The sequence below is a fragment of the Neopsephotus bourkii genome, unplaced genomic scaffold (genome assembly GCF_033783945.1).
Source record: "Neopsephotus bourkii isolate Nb327-2 ecotype Australia unplaced genomic scaffold, CSIRO-AGI_Nbou_v1 NB_1574, whole genome shotgun sequence".
Lineage (NCBI taxonomy): Eukaryota > Metazoa > Chordata > Aves > Psittaciformes > Psittacidae > Neopsephotus > Neopsephotus bourkii.
The window spans coordinates 6973037-6993945 of record NW_026902050.1 but is presented as its reverse complement, the minus strand read 5'-3'; the positions used below and the strand labels follow the sequence as shown (position 1 = coordinate 6993945).

The 20909-nt window shown below is 36.6% G+C and overlaps 1 protein-coding gene across 1 annotated transcript in view; it reads left to right on the top strand.

Annotated features, from left to right (window-relative positions):
• Positions 1-20909, top strand: part of BCHE (butyrylcholinesterase) — a 314562-nt gene that overhangs the window by 223066 nt on the left and 70587 nt on the right. The gene's annotated exons all lie outside the window — the stretch shown is intronic.

Below are 20909 nucleotides of genomic sequence, written 5' to 3'. Positions count from 1 at the left end.
CTTCTTTGTCCGTGGGGTTATTAGATCTTCACTTTCTGTGATGTTCCTACATATGTTGAAGTATTGCATTGTCTGCAGCTTCTGGGAGTTTTTTTTCCTCATAGCAGATGTCAAGAGCTGTTTTGCTAATTCTTCTTCTACATGTCATCCTTCCTCATTTATTCTCCCAATGACAATGACATCTTTTCTAGAGACACTTCTCCCCAAGCAGTCACCTTATTTGTTTCTTCCTCTGTCTTGCCTTGAGGGACGTGATAAACATGAGGACAGTGCAGGTTTCTCCAGTTTGTTTTAGCTGCCTGTAGATTTGTGTAGGCCAAAACAAGTATAGAACTCCCTCTTTTTTTTTTTTTTAATCTTTTTTTCTTGAATATACAAGTTACATTACTGTAATGACTGAATAAAATTATTTTGTGCCTACAGGGTTTTTTATGACTTTCCAGTTTGACCTTTAAAGAGCACAGCCAAAAGTTTTCACCCTTTCTTATCACCATGTCGTCACACTGTTGAGCTATACTTGATCTTTCATGAACGTGGCTGACTGTGACATAGAGAATTCAAGTAATGAAAAACATTTAACATCCCCAAACAAACTAGCAACTAACAAATACTGCTGTTGAGACTTCATACCTTTAAATTCCCCTCTCCTGGTTGGTTTTTTTTCTGCTTTTTGCAGACTTTTGTAAAAATACCATTTGTCAGATTTTCCACAAACTTTGTCTGAAGTTGAGCACTTAACTCTCTTTCTCATTTCTTCCTATAAGAATTTGTATTGTTACGAGTTGCTGCTCCAACTTGGTTTTAATCTTTTCTATTCCTATCTCCTTTCCGAGGAGGAAACATAGTTGTTCTCTAGCCTGTTGCTACTTTGCATACTCATCTTTCCTTAAATAAACATTTGTTTATCATTTCTTCCACTGGTGTCTAAGGTGGCTACCATGAAAGTAATACATACTCTAAATGTAAGGAAATAAAAGTGAATGCATACTCAATTTTTTTCATGAGGGATCCAATGGAAGTTTATAGGAGCTGAATCTGGAAAATCCTGGCCACAGGCACTATTATCTATTAAGAAGCAGTAGCATGAGTCAGACTTTTTTCCGCCACAAAGGAAGATTTCTTTTGCTAGCTCAAAGATCATAGTAAAAATAAAAGCAACCAGTAAAAGAAAAAAACCCACAACAACAACAAAAGACATTTTGCACATGCACTTAGATCAGTTTGCAGTATCATTGGAAGCAGTTTTTTGCCATTGAGTTTTTTAAGTATTTCACATGCAAAAATATATTTGCCAGTGTGTCATGCAATCAAAGTTCATACTAGGTAAGAAAGTATTGCTTTAAATCCTTGGTGTTTCTCTTGTATGTGAAGTGACGAGTCAGTTTGAGCACGCTGATGACTACACTGCAACAGTGCCATTAGCTGTCTCAGGGTGCTTTCGTTTGGCTTCATCAGGTAAATGGGAAGGCTGATTTGTTTGGTATCAGCTTCACTGCACCTCCTCATTTATGTTGCTGCCTCAAGAAAACTCATGACATCAAAATGGCTTGAAGTTGCACTTTATCTAAACTCGTTCCTCTGAATCATTCATATTTCTCACTGAGGTGTTGAACATGTGCCCTCCCTCCCTACCCCTCCAAGGAAAATAAATAGTGTGTCACGAAAATGTATTTTCATACTTCATGGAAAAATAGCTTCATGTTTTAAAGTGCTACTGCAAGGACTGGGAAGTCTTTCTTACCTGTGTAAGTGTAAAAAAAACTCAAACTGCTGACTATTACAGATCAACTTTAAAAAGGGAATTCACAATGCTTCTGCTTACAGACTAAATTGTCCTGAACAGAGATTCAAGATTCAAAAAAAAAAAAAAGAAGTATTAAGTATCGTTCTGGCTTATGGGGGGAAAAGAAAGTAAAAAATCTAGATGTTTTCATTTGTTCGAAAAACATTTTCCATGGTGGCTGTGAAAAATATACTTGCATTTATCTAGCAAAAACTTACAAAAGAGGATCAGCATTTTCATAATTCTCCTCAAAATATACCTGAGTTATAGGCTAGAAGTTACATTTCAAAGTCTGGGACCCTTCAGGGACATCCAGAAACAAACTTCATGTGCTTAAAATGGTGTACTTATTTTCCCAGCTGACTCAGACTCACTGTAATTCAAAGACAGTCATTCTATGAAGGTTCAGGAATAAAGATTTCCTTCTCTAGGACTCTGAAATATTTTCCAAGAGAGGAATGTATTCTAAGAGAGACTGTGTGTAAATATGAGCTTTTTCTCCAGGAAGAAGAAAAATATCCAACCTCAGAATCACTCATACAAACAAATAAACCAAACCACTCTCATTTTTAATAACAGAAAAAAAAAATCCATTTTCTTTTATAGTTATGTTCCAAACAGTCAGCTGGTTCTATTCAGCAAGATAATTAAATCACATTTTGGATTCTGTATCTATTTCGCCTATCTATCCAAATACTAGTGTTTAATAATTAACAATGGATTTGGAAAAAAAAACCATAAAAATCCCCACCAAAAAAAAAAACCCCAAACCAAGCCCAAACCAAACATCCCCCACCCCCCCCCCCAACCTTGAAATCAGGATGCTCTATCCCAATTAGTGTCCTGAAGTACTTGACCAGAACAGTCAAGGACATTGTTATAACAATGTTTGAAATACCATCTTATCCATATAGAAATTTCCCCAAACCAGCTTTTTGTTGGTAAATTTCAAGGAACTTCTGCAATTTTCCAGAAACAAGTGAATTACCCTGTCCCTTACATTCACAAGGAAGATTTGCATTGTGCAGGCTTGTCAACCTGCAAATTTTGAGTGCAATTCTAATGTCACATTTACAAATAAAGTCAGCACAGTCTTCACGTTTGGAGGTAAGGAGAGAAATTTTACTGCCTTTCAAAAAACTGGGAAAAGTGAGAAACAGCAGCAATCATAGGAATATGAAGTGCTGAAATATACAATTAGAAGAGGTGTCTAAAACCTTAATTGAACAATGACATGTTGTCACCAGCAGCTTAAATGCAATCCCGTAATGGCACTTGCTATAAACCATGTCAAAATGAAAAATAGGTGCAAGCTGACATGTTGAGTGTCTGAGATTTCTGTGCAGCTGATGGATATTCCTACAGAAGCAAAACAACAGTCAGGAACATAAACTTCAGTGGTGATTACTCTGTAATTAAAAGGAAGCAATAAAGGATCAAGGTAACAAATTGTGGAATAGGGCCTATGAAATATGAAGAAATGTTGACTTAGTTATTCTCTTGAAAAACTCCAAGATTTAGGCATAACAATAATAGTTGCCTGGTTGTCTCTGGTGCCAGATTTGTGTGCCTCCTGTAAAACAAAGCAGTCAGGTCCTATTTCCCCCCCAGTTTCCCCCTTACTGTGTCACATCACATCCAGGTTTATAGCTCCACGGTAATTATGAAGGACCTTGGTAGTTCTTTTCCTCGCATAACAGAATGGATCTCACAACCCCACTGCAGGTTCACCTCTTGGAGTACTTTCCTGTATTGGAGTACTTTCTCTGATTGTCACTAGGAATAGATATGTGCTTTTCCCCTGGCTGTCAGACTCCAGACTAATTTTCAGTTTAACAGACAGCACATGGTTTATTTTGGTGCAGTCAACACAGTTAATCAAGTACTGAGTTCTCAGCTCAGAAAACTAGGACAAAAAGTATTTTTTCTCTCCCACAGCCTTTGTCTTGTGTGAGCTTTATTTGAAACAAATCTGAATAGATATGTAACAAAACCTCATGACAAAAAACAAAATACAATTCAACTATTCAAATGCCTCAAGGTTTGAGCACAAGGTACTGAATGCTTCCTCCTGTTCATTAATAAATAATAAATAGAATTTGTTAAATAACATTCTTAAAAAAAAAATGCTTTTTTCATCAAAAGCATTTTCTTTTATTTACAAAGTTGTAGAATTAATTTTAATAATCTGAAAGCATGTAATACTGAAAGTAAATAATTCACCCTAAATTCTGTATTGAATGCAGCAGACCCTTACTAATCCACATTTTGCTAATCCTCACACTTTATAACTCATACAAGAGTCTTTCCCTTCACCTCCTGTCTCTTTGCAAAGATTTAATATCATAATGTTTCACTGACTTCTCAGACTACTGGAATCTCATTATTTATACAGCATAAATAATTAAACTAGACCCTCTTTTTAAAATTAAATGAGCCATGTACTTCTGAACTAGTTACCTTAGTTATAAATTGTGCCAAAAGCTGATTGCTTCTTACATGCAATTAAAGTGTTTACTGACCTCTTGCACTGAAGCTTCAAAATTAGGAAAGTCATCCAAGCAAGGACAGACTGCATGAGATGGATTATGAACAGTTTATCTGTTAGAAGTATGGTGCTTATGCTTTTTTCTCCCCTGTTTTCTTGGAAGCCAGAAGTCACGGCTTTGGTAAGTACATGTCCAGGTGGTTCTGCTGCTCACTCAGGAGTTCACTGTCACACACACTAGAACTACTGTCACATGCACCCAGTGGTACTTCTGGAAATCTCAAATTTATTGGTAAGCAAATACTTGCCCCCTTCTCTTATTTCTCAGTTGGAGGTCCATCACTGAACAGAGGGTATACCCAAGGCTGACATGGAGATTAGTTTCAAGTAGCTGTTCAGTGCTGGCCAAGAGACGCAGAAACCTGATGAAGAGCTGACTGCTAGGAAGGCATCTTCAAAAGACTTCTCTCTCTGTGATTACTGGCGTTTTAGGTAATGTGGTGAAATAATTTTTAATTTATCAGTAACACCATTTCCATGCATGTTTTTAAAGGATTAAAATAAAATGAAGATGCAATATAACAAAGCCCTTTGGCCAAAAGGGCAGTGCATAAAGCAGCATACAAGCAGGGTGGTTTTTTATGCAGGAAAAGTTTGATAATTTAGATGCATGGCTTGCTTTAAACCTCATAGAGTAATATTTGTTCTGAGTTACCTGAATAAATCTCTGTTTAATCCCTTGGTGATGGCTGTCAGAATTTCTCAACTCTAAGCTTTATGTGCTAACATTTAGCACCTGGAAATCCTGGTTAACAACACAAACAGGTGGGGGGGGGCAGAACCAAACAACTGATGAGGCTTTTGGAAAGCTGTTTTTAGCGAAGACAGCTAAATAAACAGAACATGCTTCCTTCACCATTCTTAGTGCAGCCACATGAGCAGTGTATTTGGTACCAAAAAATGCTTATAAAATAAAAATATCTATCTTAAAGGTGTTCACCATCTCACAGCCAACACTCATACAGGATTAGGCATTAACTGTGAATATTGAAGGTATGAATATGTTTTACTTTTCCAAAAATCCTCCAAATTAATTCAGTTTGGGTTACATGCATGTAATTACAATGGCTTGGTTTCTTTATGTATGTGTTACCTGAAAACAAATGAGAACTGTTTGATGTTTCACATCACACCATGGATAAAAGATCTGTAGCAAATGGCAAACATATTGCTTTGATCCTCTGTTGAACCACAGGAATGTAGACTAAGTTCTCAATTCAATTCTCAGATACAAGAAAACAGTTCTGATCATAGCACTGGCTGAAGGAAAGGTATATATCTTCAGGGTTTTTAATAAAAAAAAAAAGAAAGCTTAAGAAGAATCCATTTTCTCTTGTCTTAAGTAATTACTTTCTTTCATTAGGTTCAGCAGTGCACATTCTGCTGTCAAACAAGCAACTATAAAAAGGATCACACAAAACTCAGAATAATGTAACACAATGGCTGCTGCATATAAAGGCTAAAAAAAAACCCCAAAACCAAACTCCTGTCCTCTATTGCAGATGATTTACTACAATTAATCAGACAAACACCTATGCATTTGAAATTCAACAGAACAAAAATACAGATTGAGGCTTTATGAACCATTTGGATGGAATTCTTGGTCTTTACGGGAATAGATGCACACATTAGAATGCAGAGACTAATAAAAATCAGTTTATAAAAAGTGTAGAAACTTAAAACAATTGGAAAAACAGATGGGGAAAAAAAACCAAAACAAAACCCAAAACCCAAAACATGGAAACAAACCCAAATATACTTTTCTTTTTTTTTCCACTCTATGTAAAGAGGATTAAGGGTGAGAGTTCTTAAACTCTCACTGAGAAATGGGATAACACATACTAAAGAACAAAAAGCATATCAGAAAAAGACTGCTAGACTACATTACAGCTTTAGAATTAATACCTAAGTTAAATGAATAAACCAATTAAAAAATATTTTTGTTACCTTCAGTTTATTTCAGTGCCCCTATAAAATACCAAAATACATCAAAAAATGGAATGACCTAATTATTCGGGGAGATCAATAGAAACCTTCTTTATCAGAAAGCTCAATTTTTAGCCAAATTTGCCTCCTGTATAGTCGAATTAAACCCCCCAAATATATCACCAAAGTAGACCTTTTTAAATTTAAAGATCCTTAGTGAAAGAGGTCAAATTTAAAAGAAATTAACAGACTTTATATCAATCTGTAAGTTCAAAGGAGACTGTTAATTATAAAGGTTTGAAATCTGACTTATGGAGGTGTGTCAAGAATGTCTTGTACCAAGATTTCAGTTTATCATATTTTAGCATCTCTTTTCAGTTCCTCGAGTGTGAGAATTTTAAGTTCTGATTGTCTTTTAAAATCAGCATAATGATTTTTTATATCAATGGTGTCTTCAGACTTTCATATCTAGCTGTCCCATAAGACTAAGAAATCAATTAATGTGGGCAAGTACTGCCTGCACTATCATGTATGAGAGTCATAAAGAATTATGGAGAACAATATAAACAATATAGACAAGAAGCAGCACTTACTTTAGGATCTTCAATGCACCACATTTTGTTTTTCCTAGCTACCTCTGTGCAGTGTTTCAACAGGCCCATTCTCCAAAGGAATGGGCCAAGTCATCAGGCAGCATAAGGACAAATGCCAGCATTGCTTAAACAGAAATGCAACATGCACCATATGCATAGACTACTTTAGGACTGAGTGCATAAGGAACAGAAACATTTGTTTAGGCTTCTCCAGGAATACTTTATAACAGCAAAAGATCAACTTACTGTTTATGACAGGAGTTACTCAGCTGTTCCATAGGTTATTTATAGCCACATTTTCTTCAATGATTTGGTCACTGAAAACATAGAAATGTTTTCTCTTTGCAGTGCCATGCTAGTTCCTGTTTATTCTTTATGTCATTTAATAAAAAAAAAAAAAACAACCCTGAAACCTCTAAGTACATAAGTCAAAATGTATGATTAATTACAAATCAGGAGTTTTTTTGAAAGCATGAAAGATGATAAACAACTCTGCTAAAGTGAACAGATGGGATTACAAACTAAATTGCCATCATTAGTTTTGTGAGTTCTATAATTAGTTATTAGAATAACAATACATATCTAATATTAATATGAGATAAGACAAGTGTCATTATAGGGACAGAGCAAGCAAAGAAACTTGGAAAAGTTGAAGATAATTGTAGTCTGATTTCCTGCTAATAGCTAGGTTTGACTTGCAAGACTGTTGTGGAGATAAATTCTCATTTTGTGCACATAACCCTGATTTACCAGGTTTTAAAGCAGAAACTGACCTCAGTGATGTCTCCATATTACAGCACTTTGTATCATGAAGAGGATCTGCTGTTTCCATAGTTTCCTTTTATACAACCTTAAGACCATTGCTAATACGTGCTTGATTTAAATTCCATTGAAACCAACAGAATGGTTGGAAAGCTTATTTGCTTATTTTGTTTTAATTAACTGAAAGTACTGAGAATGAACCATCTGTATCTTCTTACCTATGACAATTGATAGCTTCTGCATGCTATTTTTCATGTCCCTCTGCTGGCAGTGCTGTAGAGATCCACTAAGGTCAGATCTCTGAATAGGATCCTACCACCAAAAAAAACAGTCTTTACTCATCAGCTCATCTTGTGCTACCAGAAAATAGGTGTACAACAATCCCCAAGTGAAAGTTTGGGTGAATTTAAGCCTTCTAATGCAACTCATCCTGTACAGTTTCTGATACCTTGTGTTTTCTGCTTAACACATAATTTTCTGTTTATTTGATAAGTCTAAACTGGCTTTAGGCTCTACATATTTAACACGTATATAGAGAAAAAACTGTTTAGAAGGATGTGTATATTGAAGACTGATATAACCCGCTCTGAATAAGACTGAGCAAGTGAAATGGTCTTTTACTATTGAAATGGACATTAATATCCTTAATTCCCAATAAGTACAATGAAGATGAGGGTGTTCAAACAGTAAATAAAAACTGTATATGAGGTAAAACAGTGATTTTTCAGTTTTTCTAATAGGTTACTGCATATACAGGTGCAAGATCTGATGTCACATGCATGATACATAGGACTCGTCAAGTTTAAGTCAAATCAGGAAGTCCTGATGTGTTTTCAGGCTACACAAAGCCAAAACTAAGCCTGAAAAATAAACATTGATATAACTAATAAAAAACTTAAGTCAGTAATAAGATGTGGTGGTGTTTGTTTGTTTGTTTGTTTTTTGTTGTTGTTAGGTTTTTTTGTTTTTTGGGTGGGCTTTTTTTCAAACAGTTTTTATTGGATTAGAGAACTAGAAAATCTAATTGAAACAGTTGTATCATTAGTGCCATTTAATGGCTGTTATACAGCCAACTATACATTCAGAAGAGAAATGTTAATTGCTGATGTGCTGAATATACTGTATGGGTAACATTTAATTGCAAAAATGTATCATTTTGAATGACTGTTATTTTCCTACCTTCCAGAACTGAACCTACCACCAAATAATACACAGTGTAAGCAAAACTGAAGTTCAAAGATCTAATTTCTAATTCAGGGAGGCATTAAGCATATGCTTAACTTTGAGCAAATGCATAAAGCTATTAATTTCTAGGACCATAAAGAAGTGCTTAAAGTTAAATGGGTTCTTAAGTGGATATTCACACAGAGTTGCCTTCTCTAATCTTACTCCCTTACCAGTATTAGCACCCTCTTTAGTAGTCGGTCCTGTTGAGATCAATGGTACTGATTTAAGAAAATAAAATAAAAAAAAAAGAAGAAACAAACAACAAAATCCCTGTTATTGACCAGGAAAAGGAGGCAGAACCTGATTCTGATTGGTACATATGGGTTTATTATTGCAGTGAACTGTTTTTTTTATTTTAGCCCAGGTGACGTGAGCAGAGGAAAACAAAGGTTAGATATTTATTTACTGTGCCTGATCATTAAAGCAGGCAGATAGCTAGCTGAATATTTGTGCCTGTAGTTATGCAAATGAGAAGCTGCCTTTAAAAACTCAGGACTTGAGTTTTTGAGGGTCCAAGAAAGTAGGAAGCCTGCAAAGGAAGCTGATATAATGTAGCTCAGAGTAAAATTGATTTATTTTTTTTTTCATAAGACTAAACATAACAGAAATTCAGCCTTAAAAGAATTATTTTAACCCCTAAAAACTTCTCTCTTGATATGGACTGGGGGGGAACACTTGCAAATGTAAATTTCCTACAGGACTGGCATAGCACAGCTATCATGGTGGTTAATGAATGGGCTACTAGGCTAAGTGAGCCTTGAAAGAATGCAGCAGAAAATATGCTTGCTATATTCACTTATTCTTTACTAATTGAAGGAGATAGTTGGTGTTATGTACTCTCTAAATGTCTCAAAGTCAGTCTTTGAATTCTGTGTTATGTTGTACTTTGAATTCCTCTGTAGTGTAGACCAAAGACTTCCCCTTGACTTTCGCTTGTTTTGCACAAGCCCAGAATCAATTCCAGCTTATCAGTATTAGACAAACTGTGTCTCGTAACTGAAAAATCAAGATAAAGTGTAACAATTTTAGCAAGTTTTGAGACACACAGTTATTTTAGTCAAGTAGACCCTACTGACATCAAATTGTTCTTTAGCACTTGAATTTTAGTTATAAATTCCCCATAGAGATATTACTTATGTAGGGTCACCCTTTGTTTTCAAAACCAAACCATACTATATCTGTATAACGTCAAAACAGCAAATGTAAACACCTATGTAAAACTGTCCTCCCTTCCCTGTACATAACAAAAAAGTCTCCAATCCCATATTAAAAATCAGTAGAGATGTGATTGCCATGATTCTTTCCTCTCTGTCTTGAGTTCAGCTTTATCTGCCAGCTGGCCAGACCTCCCTTCCACCTTGTTTTTCCAGTGAAAACAGTGTTTAAAAATCCCAAACCAAACAAACCGAGACATAAAAATGACAAGCACTCAGGATCATAGCAAGAGTGATGCGAAGCAACAGCTGTCCTGCTAAGCCTGACTTTCCCATGTCCATCTGCAACCTCAGCCATCTGCATAGGGTAAAGAAATAGCAGAAAAACAAAACTGCGGAAAGAAGAGCTGTGCTGTTGTGTTTGCAAAGGAGAAACCTCCTGATTTCCAGCACAAACAACAGTTTTGAGAACTATTTCTCTTCTCACTCATGTGCCAAAGGAATTTTTCTATATACTGTGGTGTGAGCAAACTCCTAGCCAGGCCAGAGTGACTCATCCTAGGTCATACACCATGTGCTAATTTAACGCAAAGATTATCAAAATCAGTTAAAAGATTCTATAGCGTGAAAGTCAGCAAGTTGACAAAATAAGTTTTGCTGAAGACAAAGATAACTCCCCACCTGAAATCTTCAGCAAGTTGGACAGGTTCTGAAAATGAACTACTAGGTGATGGCATTCAAACAATGATCCCCTGCCCTTTGCATTTCCAAACTCTTATGAAGTTTGAAGCCAAGGTTGAAACCTGATAAAATATACAACTTTTTTGCAAGACTAAATATTTGCCTGGAGTCCAGGAAAATCTGCATAATCAAGCTTAGGATAATTTGCTTTGTTGGTTGGCAAACGAGCCTGAATTCAAGTCTCTTACCCATTTTGGAAAGGACTTCTGGAAAGATTAAAAAACCCCTCACATTTTGTTGCAAACAAATATTGCTATGGATTGCCTAGTTATCTGGAAATATACCTAGCACTTGAGTCCTCCTGTGAAGTATTTGGTACTATTCATTTTCACTGAAGTCTTTATTATAGCAGACATTGAAGATTTTAACAGAATTGAGTTTAACTGAAATTTATTGGCCATTCTTTCCCTACACAAACACTTTTTTAATTTAAAAGAACATGTTTCTTACAGTTCAGTTTCAGCCCAATTGCTTTTACTTAGTGAAAACCCCTTAAAATGCAGTCTTACTACTCACTTAAGGAGAAGTTATTCATGTGAGTAATGGCAATAGGCCTAAGTCCATAATCCTAAATAAAAGGTTAACTCTTGCAACAAATTATAGAGTGGCTGTTTGGCTAGTTTTGCTTTTCTAAAGGAATTTCCAGACCTATATTGAATATGTGTTACTTCCTAAAACAGAAATTTTATTGGAAGTTATATCTGAATAAAAGTGAGACGTGAATATTTGGAAGAAGGCACATGATTCTGAGACATTTCTCTTGCAGGCTGTAGATGATTCACAGGAAAGAAATTTTTTGATGTCTTGCCAGAATACAAAATGCTAGGTCCTTACATGGTGCAGATCAAAGGAGCTCCATTTTCTTCAGTACACATTTATGGCTGCAGTCTGGCTTATGCTTACTTTTGTAGATATCTTTCACTGAACTGTCTTAGTTTGAGCAGTCTTTGCTCAAAGAACAAAAAGAAAAAGGCAACTGTAATACCGGGCACTGGACAGAGAAAACTTTGGGATTACAGAAATGTGGGTAGGAAAATAGTCTGCTAATGTTTGAGCTCAGAACATAAATGAGATCTTGAAATAGACAGACCACAATGTGAATATTTTAGAGATGGCCTTAGATCATAAATTGTTCTTCTTCAGGGAAGTTTACTTTCAAACACTGCTTCTGGGAGATAGACTATTTTGCTCGCTTGCACTGTAATACGTTTGTAATACACATTTTATGTGATCCAGCTGCCTCAATCATGATTTAAATGGTATGGTATTTATTAGTAAAATATACTGTCATTTGCTACTTGAAAAAGTAATGCTTACTCATGAATGAAGTGTCCTGGAAAACTATGGAAATAAGAAATAAGACAGCAGCAAAATTATAACTGCTATAAGAGCTTCAAAAGTAGTGCTAAATAGCAGCGTGTTATTAAACAAATTTTATTCCTTGCATATGGCATTGAATGTTTATTTCCCAGTTAAAACATAAGGCAAATAAGTATTCCAATTATAAATGAAATGGAAAGTAGCATCCCTTCGGATTTCTACAGCAACAAGTTTGCCAATGCTTATAATAAACAAAAGGGGCTTCTCTCAAGGAATTGAAGAATAAATCTTATATATAACTGTGAAATAAGTAATACAAGCATCTCATGACTGCTTACAGCAGAAGATCTTAACTGTTGTCTGAACAGGATTAGTAGCCAGAAGTTATTTAGACTATCAGTGGATAAGAGAAGATTATGTATTCAAACTGCAAAATTGCTTCAGCATTATATTTTTTAAGTCTCACATTTGTTTCAAAACTTGAGCAAGTACAATGGAATGTATCTGTATTTTCACTTTTTCCTTAAAAAAAGATATATTCAAATGTATCTGGGTGCATACGTATCTTCTACACTTCTTTTTAACGTATTCTTTTCAGTGGTAAGAAGAATATGGAGCATTCATAGCATGTATTTCTTCCAGAAATTGTTCTGTTGAGATTAGGTTCCTCCATGTTTATCTACACTTTTTCTTGTTGAGCATTTTGTTTTTCACCTTTGTTAATTTTTGTCTAAAAATAATTGCTGAACTTTTTCATCAGAAATGTGTATGCCTGTTTATAAGGAAACGAGTGCTTTCCTACAGTACACCAATGCCATTGTCAGTATTATCTGTAATCTGAAATGGTTTGGTTTATTTCTTTATTAATGGATATCTCATATTACAGACCAAATTTCTCTTTTAAAATAAATTCTCAATACAGAAAGAAGACAAGATCCTCCTGTTGTAGATAGCAACAAATGTCTTGAAACTTTTACATCATGAGAGCAAATAATTAAACTAGAATTTGCTTCGGATATTAATTCAACCTAGGAGGCATGACGTATTTATCCCACTGCTGGAAAAAAAAACCCCACACAAAAAAACACCTGTATTTATTTATGGTAGTTTGTTAGGTATTAATTCAGCCTTGCAGGTTAATATTCAAATAATAGAAAAATGTTTATTTCTACAGCTTTGATGCTTTGAATTAGACTAGTACTGTGAGTGACATGCAATGAGAACCCAGATTTCAGGAGTGCACAAGAGGACTTTTATCATTCTCAGTTATTTTTATGCCTCTTAATTTCTTTAAATAAAGTATAAAAATGTGACTCTTTGTGCACTCATGTTTGTATATTTAGTGATGGAAAGGGTAAAAGAGGGAAAAAAAGGAAAAAAGAAAATAAAAAGCCATGGTAGCAAACAGTAAATTGTTTCATTCAACTAAATGGCTGCTTTAATAGAAAGACTAATTTAGGAGATATTTCATGATTTCTGCTAAGTGTGCTATTGACATTGGTTTATCTAAGGCCCAGGAACTCACCTTCCAAGTTCTTCACAAGGACTCAAAGAACCAGGAATGTTTTCTAGTTTAAAACAAAACTGAAAAACAACACAAGCCTCCTTGTATCTTTTGAACTGTGTTTTCCTGCCTATATCCTAATACCAGAATTAGCATTATGATAGGCTATTTAGGCTTACAGTCATATCAGCTTAGATAATGTGTACCTGGAGATAAATTTGGCTGAGTATTGCATAATGCTCTAAGAACTGCAGTATGGAGGCTGAGGAATAATTGAAGATAAAATCCTCAGTGGTGAAATACCTTATGATTCTGCAGGTGCACAAAGTATAATAATATGGTCTGGAGACAAATTTACAGTATGGGAAATTAGATGCCACCTGAATTTTGACTACAAACCTGTATATAGCAAATAATCATGAATGCTGAAATATTTGGTATGCTTTATGAATATATAAATATGCATTAACATTTGGTATGCAGGAAGGTTTGTGTCAATGGAAGAAGGCTTACTCAGAGATGGGCTATGAATATGCAGCAGCTGAACTTTACTCCTCTACTGGAATTTGTAAATCAGCTTTCTTATTTTTGTTTTTACATTTTCTGTTGTAAAAAAAAGGAACTGGCTACGGTATCAGCCCATATGTTCAAAGCCTCTTGCCCTAGATTTCATAGCAGGGCAGAAATGAGACTTAATATTTTCACTACTTAACAGACCAGGGCTGGGAGATTTTGGTGTATTACAGTGCTGCATGCGTGACGTGCTCCTTTGTTACTGTCCTGCAGCTCTTCTCTATGTCAGAATTTACTGTATAGGAAACAGTTTTTTCATAGAATCATAGAATAGTTAGGGTTGGAAAGGACCTTAAGATCATCAAGTTCCAAACCCCCTGCCATGGGCAGGGACACCTAGCACTAAACCATGTCACCCAAGACTCTATCCTACCTGACTTGAACACAGCTAGGGATGGAACATTCACAACTTCCCTGGCCAAACCACTCCAGTGCCTCACCACCCTAACAGGAAAGAATTTCCTCCTTATATCCAATCTAAACTTCCCCTGTTTAAGTTTTAACCCATTACTCCTTGTCCTATCACTAAAGTGCCTAATGAAGAGTCCATCCCCAGCATCCCTATAGCACGCCTTCAGATACTGGAAGGCTGCTATGAGGTCTCCACACAGCCTTCTCTTCTCCAGGCTGAACAGCTCCAACTTTCTCAGCCTATCTTCATATGGGAGGTGCTCCAGTCCTCTGATCATCCTTGTGGCCCTCCTCTCAACTTGCTCTAACAGCTCCATGTTCTTTTTATGTTCCCTTCTTTTACCAGCCCTGCTGTCAAAGCTGACTGTGATGACTGCAATCCTCTACCCTCATCATACAGCAAAAAAATAGTGACCTGAAAGAATTGATGGGTTGAATGAAGTCATTAAACTGAGACAGTTGGACAAGTCACACCATCTAAAACTTTCAAATATGTGTGAATATTTGTTTAGTCAAATAAGTCAAATGTTCTCATTTCCAAACCTGTTTCAAGGGAAATTAAGCAATCAGGATTTCTAACAATTTTGTCAGTCTGGAGACAGATATGGATTACCTAATACCCTTATAATAGCCTTTGAAAATAGCCTTTCATTTAGATTAGATATGAGGAAGAACTTTACTGTGAGGGTGGGGAGGCACGGGAACAGGTTGCACAGAGAAGCTGTGACTGCCTAATCCCTGGCAGTGTTTAAGGTCAGGTTCAATGGGGCTTTGAGCAACCTGGACTAGTGGGAAGATGTCCCTGCCTGTGGCAGAAGGGTTGGAACTAGATGATATTTAAGGTCCCCTCCAACACAAACCATCCTATGATTCTATGATTTTAATATAAACCTAGCTCAAATTTCATTCTGGCCATTAATTAAATCACTATGAATATTTTTCTTTTAACAGAAGTAATTATATTTAATAAATGGCAATTATAATAGAAAAGTTATAAAACAAGTAGTCCTGTGCTTTACAGTTGTTTAAATTATGTGAAATTGTGGCTTAAACTTGACTAAAATAACCATGATTTAGGAAGTGTTAATATTATTTTGATTTAGCTTTTACTTTTGCTTCTTTTTAAGAATATTTCCTCATTTTAACAAGTGCTTCAACACAGAAAAATGTCGGTTAGTCATCAAATAGGAATAATACTTAGAACCTTGATCTCCTGGAATAAATTTTTGGTATGTATGACATTTAGATGTTTTCATTATTAAAATTACCTCCAAAAATATCTATTGCAGATACTTGCAATTAGTGATAATGATTATGCAGTTTAAATTTCAGCCTTTCTTTCCCTCCTTTTTTTTTTTTCCTCAGTGAATACTCATTACCCTGATGAGTAGCCCATTTCTCCATATTGTTGCTGGGATTTTTTATATAAGAAATTACAGGTGATGACTCAGAATTACCTGTTAGAACTAATTCTACTAGGAATATATTAATTGGTTTGTTCTAAAGTAGTAATTTAGTACATCTGATTATAATATATTGACAATTGTCCATGTACTGGCAAAACAACTTTCTGAGATGTATTTATACGTGTTTGAAAAGATCAGTTTGTCTTTCCTGTACATTCTGGGGTTCAGGGAAATATGCCATGGCTGATGTAGGAACGCAGACTCCAACCTCTGAAAAAGCTTGCAATATAATTAAGTGATAATAGTACTATTGCACTGTTTTACAAGTCAGTAACACAGTCTCCAAGTGAATAAACTATGAAGCTGAAAGCTGCGCAGTTTATTCCAATGAAGGAACTGGACTACTGCCAAGAGCATTGTTACAATACTGGCATCAAATTAGTATTCTATAAATGTTTGATTAAATAAAGTTCAGTGTGGATTCTTGCATGTGGTATGGAAAATAATGTCTCTGTTTGAGAATCAAGAGAAAGTGACAGCAGGGACATCTGTGGGGTCACCGTCTTCGAGGCATGCCCTTTGATGTGGTCAAGTGAAATGGTCTCTTATTTAACACACCAGCCTGTGGAATGAGAGCAGATTCTCAAGGTGTAAAAGTCTCTGAAAGGAGAAACACCACCTACAGTTCCAGTTTACTGGGTTACTGACATTATTCTCAGTGGTACTACCTCTTCTGAATTTTGGAGCTAGGGGATTGAGACAATAAAACCTAAATGAGTTGTAAATCAAGAAGTTAATGTTTTGGTCCCTGGACCAGCATGGTGGCTGTGATGAGTATCATACCTTTCTCAGAAAAGACAGACTGAAAGATTTTTGGAAGATGTGCAGCCCAAATTTTAGAAATACGTGTAAAGTTACCTGTGAAGCCCAGCACAACCCAGTTAAGAACTATCAGGACACTGGAGTGGCTCCTGAAACAAATCGCCATGACACTGAAACCTGACAACTCTGCTGAGATTTCCATATAAAGGTACTAATTTAATATAAACATTTGGATGCAGATGCCCATTTGAACTAGCAACTGGATGGAGGCCACCAGTTTAGTTTGTATAAATGACCAAACAGCTGTCAAACTGTCACGATTTTGGTCAAAAGCGAGCTTCTGAGCAATGATCTAGAGATGAAAAATCTGGGGGGGTGTGGTTACTGATCCCCTCAGACCTCGTGCTGTACCTCACCTCCATTGAAAAGTACTCAGGGAATAAGGATGGTGGAATGGCAGCAAACAAGAGTATAGATACATCTTTGGCAGATTAAATAAACTAATAAAGATACTAATAAAGGACAACAGGGTGACCATGAGCCGACACTGTGCCCTTGTGGCCAAGAAGGCCAATGGCATCCTGGGGTGTATTAGAAGGGGGGTGGTTAGTAGGTCGAGAGAGGTCCTCCTTCCCCTCTACTCTGCCCTGGTGAGACCGCATCTGGAATATTGTGTCCAGTTCTGGGCCCCTCAGTTTAAGAAGGACAGGGACCTGCTGGAGAGAGTCCAGCGCAGGGCAACTAAGATGATTAAGGGAGTGGAGCATCTCCCTTGAGGAAAGACTGAGGGAGCTGAGTCTCTACAGTTTGGAGAAGAGGAGATTGAGGGGTGACCTTATTAGTGCATATAAATATATAAAGGGGGAGTGTCATGAGGATGGAGCCAGGCTCTTCTCAGTGGCAAACAATGATAGGACAAGGGGCAATGGTTACAAACTGGAACACAAGAGGTTCCACTTAAACTTGAGAAGAAACTTCTTCTCAGTGAGGATGACAGAACACTGGAACAGGCTGCCCAGGGAGGTTGTGGAGTCTCCTTCTCTGGAGACATTCAAAACCCACCTGGACACGTTCCTGTGTAACCTTATCTAGGTGTTCCTGATCCGGCAGGGGGATTGGACTAGATGATCTTTTGAGGTCCCTTCCAATCTCTAACATACTGTGATACTGTCATACTGTGATACTTCTCTTGCCAGAGAAACCAGTTCAGACTTTCATTTCCAATGCAGGTGCCAATAAATACTTGCAAACTAGATGCATCAAATAACTTGCATCACATCAGCCATAAATGCTGCAGAAATGAAAGATTATGGTATCAACCAAAATCAGTAACAAATATTGGGACCTTGACACGCTTGTGAGGTGGGCTGATGCCGACCTCATGAAGCTTAACCATGCCAAGTGCAAGGTCCTGCACCTAGGTTGGAGCAATCCCAGGCACAGCTACAGGCTGGGCAGAGAAGAGATTCAGAGCAGCCCTGCGGAGAAGGACTTGGGGGTGCTGGTCGATGAGAAAATGAACATGAGCCAGCAGTGTGTGCTTGCAGCCCAGAAAGCCAACTGTATCCTGGGCTGCATCAAAAGGAGCAGGACCAGCAGGTCGAAGGAGGTGATCCTGCCCCTTTATTCTGCTCTCGTGAGACCTCACTTGGAGTAGTGTGTACAGTTCTGGTGTTCTCAACGTAAAAAGGACATGGATCTGTTGAAACAAGTCCAGCGGAGGACCACGAGAATGATCAGGGGACTGGAGCACCTCCCATATGAAGATCGGCTGAGAAAGTTGGGGCTGTTCGGCCTGGAGAAGAGAAGGCTGCGTGGAGACTTCATAGCAGCCTTCCAGTATCTGAAGGGGGCATATAGGGATGCTGGGGATGGACTCTTCATTAGGGACTGTAGTGGTAGGACAAGGGGTAATGGGTTAAAACTTAAACAGGGGAAGTTTAGACTGGATATAAGGAGGAAATTCTTTCCTGTTAGGGTGGTGAGGCACTGGAATGGGTTGTCCAGGGAGGTTGTGAATGCTTCATCCCTGGCAGTGTTCAAGGCTAGGTTGGACGAGGCCTTGGGTAACATGGTTTAGTGCTAGGTGTCCTTGCCCATGGCAGGGGGGTTGGAACTTGATCTTAAGGTCCTTTCCAACCCTAACTATTCTATGATTCTATGATTCTAATAAAAAAGTGTGGAGTATAAAATGTAAATAAAAATAGAAACATAGATGCTTGAGAATAAAACGAGACTAAACTTACATTTGTGTTTCTGTAACTATGTTCTTCAGAAAATCAGGCTCCATGTACTGCTTTGAAGCTTTAACAGTATGAAACATTTGCAAGGGGAACACAAAATTAGCAATCAACACACCTGACTAAAATAATTGATTGGATTTTTTTACTATAAAACCCAGCATTCTTTAACTGAAAAGTTAACATGAGGCTATTATTTTGACATGTTAATTGAAAACAGAACAAACTATTTCCTAACTAGTTCTATTAAAAACTTTTGTTACTGGACTCAAATAATACAGATACCCTTAACATCATTTGAAGTTATATATACTGTAGATGCTTTTCAGTAAAGGTGGTCTGAGTTTGCCACCCAGGATGGTCTAATCTACAGAAGTTAAGATCAAGATCTGGTCAAGGCCTTGGTTAAGGTCAAGGTGTACAGTAAGATTGAAAATAATTATTAGGTTTTCCATAAAGAACACTTTGTTTAGTGGGCAGACAGTACCATTGTTGCTATGACAGTATACACACCTGTTCATAACCCTTATTTTTATGCCTGGGTTTTATTCATTGCACATACTGTGACTTAACATCCAGTGGCTGAACACTTACCCATATTCCTAAAATGCCAATTAAAAAAAAAAAAAAAAAGAGCAATACAAAAAATGTGGCAAAAAGCAGGTGCAGAGAGGGATCAGCAATTTCAATAGCAGCCTTCTTTTAGTTCCTTACAGTTACTGTCAAGCAGCATGTTTGCATTAAATCAAATTTCCGTAGTAGATAACAGCTATACTATATTAATGGCAGCTGGATAAGGATCATCTTGAAATGCTACTAGAGAACTCTTAACAAAATGTAAAATAGATAGATAGATAGATAGATAGATAGATAGATACATAGTTACATAAATACATAGATATATAGATACATTGATGGATAGATCCAGCTAAATATTCTTTCTTTTTGTTTGTTTCGATTCTTCCCTGAAGATGACTACTGGGGCTAAAGGAGTGCTGAGACTGCATTTTGACCCACATCATCTCTTCCTGGAGGACTCATTCCATTGGGTAGTAATTGCATCAATGGAGTGAAGAGCAAACAGAAAATACATTCAATGCTGAAGTGGATTAGGCTGTTCTGACATGACAGAATGTCTGAAGTGGCTGCTGCCAGACTGCTTCAGCAACACAAAGGAATTTGTAATAGACCAATTTCCCATTTTACACTGCATTTCTACTTATGGTTCCATCTCTTGGTATAGTGAATCAGCTGATATGATGAAGGGATAAAAGAACAGTTGCTCCACTTTATGAAATTATTATATATTATCTCAATAGGGAAAATGAGAGATCAAAGTTCGGCCATGGGGGTTTATATGAAATAACTAAATAATTGACAAGTAAAATGGAACCTGAACTTCTTGCTGGTAATTTTTCCTAGACTTTTCAGTCAAAACATTTTAAATTAAGATAGAACAGTGAAAACCAAAATAAATATAAGAACCTTTTATTTTATTCCACAGTTATTGTAATTTCCAAATACAGGATTCAACTCTGATCCTATATAGCTGGGCCTTTTCATCCTGGACTTTTTTAGTTGAGCTAATCAGTATCTTTATCAATGTTTTTTGTCCAATTTTCTACCTTTTCTCTTTTGCTTAATTGGAACCAAAATAGTTTGGATTGCTGAACTGAATGGAAGTATTTTTTGTCAACTCAGCATTTTATTGCTGCCGTGCTTCCACACTGAGTGTCTCATCCCTCCGATTTTCTCTCTAGCCAAGAAAATCTTTAACATTTTGTAGCTTTCCAAAAGATTTTTTGCTTAGTTGTTATTTTGAGGCAGTATTTGCAATCTAGAAGCTGATGGAACAAGTACAGATGTAAATATTTTCCCCTTAGCAAGCACTGATTCATT